This window comes from Mirounga angustirostris, unplaced genomic scaffold (assembly GCF_029215605.1).
Source record: "Mirounga angustirostris isolate CCGP_5_RB_7025 unplaced genomic scaffold, mMirAng1.0.hap1 SCAF_33, whole genome shotgun sequence".
NCBI lineage: Eukaryota > Metazoa > Chordata > Mammalia > Carnivora > Phocidae > Mirounga > Mirounga angustirostris.
In genome coordinates, this window is record NW_026991741.1 from 149,562 (window position 1) to 156,652 (window position 7,091).

The 7,091-nt window shown below is 38.8% G+C and overlaps 1 pseudogene; it reads right to left on the minus strand.

Moving 5' to 3' along the window:
* Positions 1 to 1,110: 1,110 nt before the first annotated feature.
* On the minus strand, positions 1,111 to 1,579 carry LOC123840726 (large ribosomal subunit protein uL24-like; annotated as a pseudogene).
* Between the last annotated feature and the right edge of the window lie 5,512 nt (positions 1,580 to 7,091).

Genomic DNA, 7,091 nt, shown 5'->3' on the forward strand with positions numbered 1-7,091 from the left:
TGAATAGCTATAGACATGGTAAATATAGGGAGGGTTAATTATTTTACTTTTCAAAAACTTTCTTTAAAAGTTAACTGAATGTTGGGGTGCCTGCTTGGCTCAATGGGTTAAGCGTCTGCCTTCAGCTCAGGTCATGATCCCGTGGTCCTGGGATCAAGCCCCGCGTCAGTCTCCCTGCTCAGCGGGGAGTCTGCTTCTCACTCTCCTCCTGCCCCTCAACCCCACTCGTGCTCTCTCACTCTCACTCACTCTCAAATAAATAAATAAAATCTTAAAATAAAATTAAGTTAAATTAACTGAATGTTGGGGCACCTGGGTGGCTCAGTAGGTTAAGTGTCTGACTCTGGATTTGGGCTCAGGTCATGATCTCAGGCTCCTGAGATTGAGCCCTGCCTTGGGCGCCTTGCTCAGCAGGGAGTCTCCTTGAGATTCCCTCCCTCTCCCTCTCCTTCTTCCCCTCCCCCTACTCACGTGTGCGCGTGCTCTCTCTCTCTCTCTCTCTCTCTCTGTCAGGTAAAAAATAAATCTTAAAAAAAGTTAACTGAATGTTTAGAAAACCAAAAACAATGCGTTGTGGGGGATACAATGTATATATAAATAAAGTCTATGGAAACAAAAGCAAACAGATGGGAGTGTAGAAATTAAAGCATACTATATAAGTTTTTCCTTTGTACGTGAAGAAAAATTTTATCATCGAAGGTGAAAGCCCTAATTTTAACTATGTGTAATATAATCCCTACAGGAACCACTTACATATAAAACAAAAGGAATAAGTATTAAACCAAGATAGAGATTAAAATTGGGATACTGAAAAATACTTCAGTTATGCATAAGGGGGTGAGGGAATTGGGTTAAAGAAAGAATGAAAAGACAAATAAAGGAAAGAAGGAAATAAAAGAAGGAAGGAACGAAGCAAGAAAGCTAGAAAGAAGGAAAGAAAAAGAGAAATAAAGCTACTCAAAATAAGAGGATGAAGTTAAAGCCAATCATACCTATACTTAAGCTAATTGTATATGTTCCAAACTTTCCCAATAAAAGGCCCAGATTGCTAGGCGGGAGAGCTGCAAGACGCCGCAATATGCCATTGAATAGAAACTCACTTTTTTTTTTTCATTTTAAGTTTTTCTTTAAAGTCTTATATAAGATTACTCTATCCCTGTATCTTGTCAATGTTTCTTCCTCCTGTTTGCAGCTTTCCTTTCCTACTTGTCGAGATTTGGCTTTACCTTCAAGGATCATTTTGTGGTTTTTGTCTAGTTTTAGTCTAGTGGTAGCCACCTTGCTAGGGTGAACGGACAGTCGTGCCGTTCGCCTTCTCACGCTGTACTCATTCAATGTAGATGACGTGTTTCTTCCTGTAAACCTGGACTATTTTGCCAGTTTGCTGGCCTTGGTCGTGTCCTGGCACAACCTGTACCTCATCATCCTTTCAGGTGGGCATGGATCGAAGGTTGTACTTCTGTCTCAGCCCTTTAGAAAGACAGGAAGGCCTAACCTTCCTGCGAATGTGGGAGGGTGCACTGAAATGCCTTTTCTGGTTCTTGCTCCAGTCGGAAGTCACAAAGGGATTGAACTTCATGTTGGCTGCCGGCACTTCAGTGATGGCTGCAAAAGGCAAGAGTGAAACTCGCTCTAATATGGAGACAGAGCTAGGTTAAATGCAAAAGGGTTGAAAAAGAGATGCCATGGGAACATGAATTGTAAGAAAAACAGTTCTAAAAGTGGCTCAGTTAAATTTTAGGACCAGGAGTGTTACTAATGATACACAGGGATATTTAATAATGATAAAAGCATCAATTAATCAGGAAAACGTAATGATCAGGTGCCCTGGAAAATAGAACTTTAAATTTCATAAAGTGAAAACTGATAGAACTTAAAAGACATAAACGCGAATCCTTTTAATAGTTGGAAATTTCAAAAATTCTCTCAGCTTTTGATATAGCAAATAGAGAGAAGGTCAGTAGTTATAAAAAAGACTTTAACAACGCTATCAGCTAACTCGACTTAATTATAGTACATTCCACCCAATAGCAGTAGAATACACACTTTCTTTAAAAGCACATGGAACATGCACCAAGCAGGAGCCTATCACGGGTTATAAAGTAATACTCCATCGGAGAAGAAGGACTGAAATCCATGTCGTGGGTGTTCTTCGGGCACAATGGAATTAAACGAGAAATCTATAACAAGAGGATTTCTAGAGAATCCACAAAACTTTGAAATTAACCCACGGACTTCAAAATAACACAGGCCCAGAGACGAGGCACTTAGGGAAATTTGAAAGTCATCTGTGTCTATATTAGGAAAGAAGAAAGGTTTAACATCAATAAAATACAAAACGAAGATGCTACAAAAAGATGTAAAAAACAAACTGAGAGGAAGTAGAAAGAAGGAAGCAAAAAGGCTATCAGAAGCTGACGTTCACATGTGGAATTTAAGAAATAAGATGAACACAGGGGAAGGGAAGGAAAGATAAAACAAGAAAAAACAGAGAGGGAGGCAAACCATAAGAGACTCTTAACTCTAGGAGAGGAACTGAGGGTTGCTGAAGGAGAGGTGGGTGGGGGGATGGGGTAACTGGGTGATGGGCATTAAGGAGGGCACGTGATGGGATGAGCACTGGGTGTTATACTGAATGGATGAATCATTGAACATTACATCAAAAACCAATGATGTACTTACTATACCTTGGCTAACTGAATTTAAATTAAAAAAAAGAAAGAAAGAAAAGAAAATCCGGTCCCAGAGACGGAGAACATTTACATAATACAGAACTTTCTTGTGTATCTGTATATATAAAAGTCTCTTTCAAGTCAATCAAGGGAACACATAACTTGTTTTAAACATGGACAAAATACTTGCACAGACATTTCCCTAAAGACGATACATGTAAGATAATTAAACACATGTGAAGCTGCTTAAAATTATTAGTCAACAAGAAAATAAAACTTAAAACCGAAAGGAGATCGCGTACTACAACTGCCCGAAGGGCTACGTCCAAATGGCTGACAATGATGACAAGGCCTGGTAAGGTGGAGCCACTGTGGTTTTCATCCATGTCGGTGTAAAGACGAGGCGCTTTTCAAAAAAGTTTGGCAGATGAGATCGGGCGCGTTCAGGGTGGTATGGCCGACGATGCGGCTAAACATGCTACAATGTACAGGACAGCCTCCCACAGCAAAGAATTCGTCAGTCCAGACTGTCAATAGTACCACTGTTGAGAAATCCTGTCACCAGGTTACACATAAGCTAAGTCACTAATGCCAAGATTAAAATTCTCAGAAACTAGGTAGTCTCTGAATGTTAGCCAGAAACCATTCAATTCTAATAAATTGTTCAAAAACAAACAAACAAACAAAAAACCCAAAAAAGTTTGGCAGTTTCTTACTAAGTTAGGCATGCAAGTACCATGTAGTCCTAGGTATTTAATTCAGAAAAAGAAAAGCATATGTCCACACCAAACCCGTATGTGAATGTGGGTAGCAGCTTTATTCATAATATCTCCAAACCAAAAACATCCTAAACATCCATCGGTTGGTGAATGGAGAGCAAACTGTGGAATAGCCATACAAAGTATCAAAGACAAACAAACTGCCAACGTACACAATGCTTGGGCATATCAAAAGTATTACATGGAAGACTGGAAACCGTATACTGCATGCTGTCGGATTCATTTGGCATATAATTCTTGAGAGGTTAAAGCTCAAAGGAGCCAAGGGAGCTTGGTGGTTGCCCACAGCTAGAGGTGGAGCAAGGAGAGTGACTTGGAAGGCACAGGAGGGCACTTTGCAGGGCACTGGAAATGTTCCCTATCTTGACACTGGTGGTAGTTATACACATGTTTCAGTTTGTCAAAAATCATCAGACTGTACACTTAAATAGGTATAGTTTATTGAATGTAACGTATATCTCAACAAAACAAAAAAATAAACAGAACACAGATGTTTTACGTATTAAAAATAATTGAAAGCAAGAACTGTATTGGATACATCTTCGACAGGTAACACGTGGTGAGGAGAGATTAGTGCATTAGATGATGGATCAGATAAACATATCCAGAAAAAAGTAGAGAGAGAAAAGATGATGGAAAATACAGAATGGGTAGGAAGAGAATCAGTGGATGCAGAGGCTAACACAGGTGTAACATATTTCAATTGGAGTTAAGTGATGAGACGACAGAGAAAAGTGCCTAGGCAGTATTTGAACAGATAAGGGTGTGGTGTTTCCAAAGCTGATGAATAACAGCTTGCTCAAGACTCAAGGAAGACTAAGAATCCCAAGCAAGATAATTCTAAAGTAAACATCTTTTAAACTTTACACTGTCAAACCAAAAAAAAAAAAAAAAAAAAGGCAGTAAAAAGAGAACATCATGAAAGGAACCAGGGGGTCAATAAAAGTATGGGCCTCAGAATAGGACAATGAGAGTGACAATTGACTTTCAAACCTAAACAAGAAGTCCAGAGTGTGTAGAAAGATATATTCAAAGTGCTGAAGGAATGTAACTGCCAACTTAGGGCTCTATAATCAGGAAAAACACCCTCCAAGATGAAGGGGAAATAAAGGCACTTTCAGACAAACAAAACAATGAATGTTTCATATTCCTATTATATGATCCAGCCATCACGCTTCTTGGTAGTTACCGAAGTTGAGTCGAAAACATTTGTCCACTCTGAAGCCTGCACACAAAAATTTATAGCAGCTTTATTCATAATTGCTAAAACTTGGATGCAATCGTTCCATCATGGTGACGACAGTAAATAACAGTGTATTATATACTTGAAATTTGCTGAGGGCTTACATACCAAGTGTCCTCACCACCCAAAAAAAGGGTAACTATGTTAATTCGTTTGATCATGGTAGTCATCCCACTGTGTTTATCAAAACGTTATGTTGTATCACCTAAATATATGCAATTATTACTTGTCAACCATAGCTCAGTAAAGCTGAAACAGAAGATGACCTGCAAAAGGTAAGTGAATAAACTGTGGTACACCCATATAACGTCCGTATTCAGCGACAAGAACAAAAGAGCTACCGAGTTGCAAAGAGACGTTCAGGAACCTAAAAGCACGTTGCAACATGGAAGAAGACAATCTGAAAAGGCTGCCTCCTGTATGATGCCAACTACCACATATGATATTCTGGAAAAGGCAAGGCAATGGAAACCCTAAAAAGATCAATGTTTGCCAGGATTTGGGGGGCGTGAAGGAAGGAAGGATAAATGGAGCAAAAGGGAGTCTTAGGACAGTGAAAGTATTCTCTATGTTACAGTAATGATAGACCCGTCATTACACATTTGTCAAAAGTACAACAACAAAGAGGGAACTGGGATGTAAACTATGGATTTTAATAATCATGGATCAATATTGATTGGTTCATCACTTGTAACGGATGGACCACAGTAATAGAAGATGTAAATGATAGGGGAAACCAAGAGCAGACTGCAGGTGGTGGGGAGAAGGAGTATGCAGGAACACTCTACTTTCCAAACAATTCTATTCTAAGCACAAACCTGAGGTAAACATTAAAATCTATTAATTTAAATTGGAAAAGGGATGTTTCACCAGCACATCCACTCTAAAGGAAATACTTTAGTGTATTCTCTAAGCAGAAAAAGAACCACCCCTGGTCAAACGTAAAGATAAGGAAGTAAGGAAGAGTGACGTACAGGATAAATGTGTGGGCATATTTAAATGATACTGATAAAGAAAAAATAATAATGTCTTTTGAGGTTAAAACCACGTGTGTTTGTGTGTGTGTGTATCTCCGAGTGATTAAACTGGCAGCAATAATATTAAAGTAAGGAGAGGGTAAAGGTGCACTAAGTGTTCTAAGGTAGTTACATTTTCTGTGATGACATGAATGGATCAATTTACATTAGACTATGACAAGTTAAAAATGCATGTAGTAGTCTCCATATAACCACTCAAAGAACAACGAAAAAGTGAATATCTATCAAGGTGATAGAGCTGGAGACCAGACACATTTTAAAATTAATCCTAAAGAAGGCAAAAACTATGAGATAAATGAGCACAAACAAGCAGGAGAAATAGAAAATAGTAAGATGGTAGATATAAACCTGAATGTGCCAATAATCACTTTAAAGGCAAATACTCCAATTAAAAGACAAAGGTTAACAGTCTGGGGGCAGAAGGCTGAGAGGAGGAAAAGCAGGAGGATGAGGGAGGGGCAAGGAGGAGAAGAAGACAGAAATCAACCATATGCTGCTTACAAAGATGTACTTCAGCTATAACTATACAGAAAATTTCAGCATTACAAATTAGAAAAACATATACCTTAAGATATTAATAAAGACAAGCTGGTGTACCTTTATTTACATCAGAAACTTTGGCCTTTTAGGCAAAGAAGCATTACAATAGGTAAAGATGGACACTTCATAATCATAACAGGTCCAACTCACCAAGGAAATAAAAGTTATGAGCCTGTTTGCACTCGATAACACGGTCTCAAACTATAATGCAAACCTTAACAGAGCCGCTAGGACATGTATGTGAATCTGTAATCATAGTGGGAGGTTTTCGAACACTTTTCTCAGTAACTGGCAGAACATACTGATAAAAATCGCAAAGATAAAAAAGATTTTAAAAATACAATGAAGAAGGGACACCTGGGTGGCTCAGTTGGTTGAGCGACTGCCTTCGGCTCAGGTCATGATCCTGGAGTCCCGGGTTCGAGTCCCGCATCGGACTCCCTGCTCGGCGGGGAGTCTGCTTCTCCCTCTGACCCTCCCCCTCTCATGCTCTCTCTCTCTCTCTCAAATAAATAAATAAAATCTTAAAAAAAAATACAGTGAAGAAACTTGGCTATATATATATGTGTGTGTCTATATATATGTGTGTGTGTGTGTGTTTAAAATTTTAATTCCAGTGTAGTTAGCATACATCCTTATATTAGTTTCAGGTGTACAATATAGTACAATATAGTGATTCCACGATTCCATACATTACTCAGTGCTCATCATGATAAGTTTGCTCTTAATCCCCTTCACCTATTTTTACCATCCCCTCATCAATCTCCTCTCTGGTAACCATCAGTCTGTTCTCTATAGTTAAGAGTCTGTTTCTTGGTTC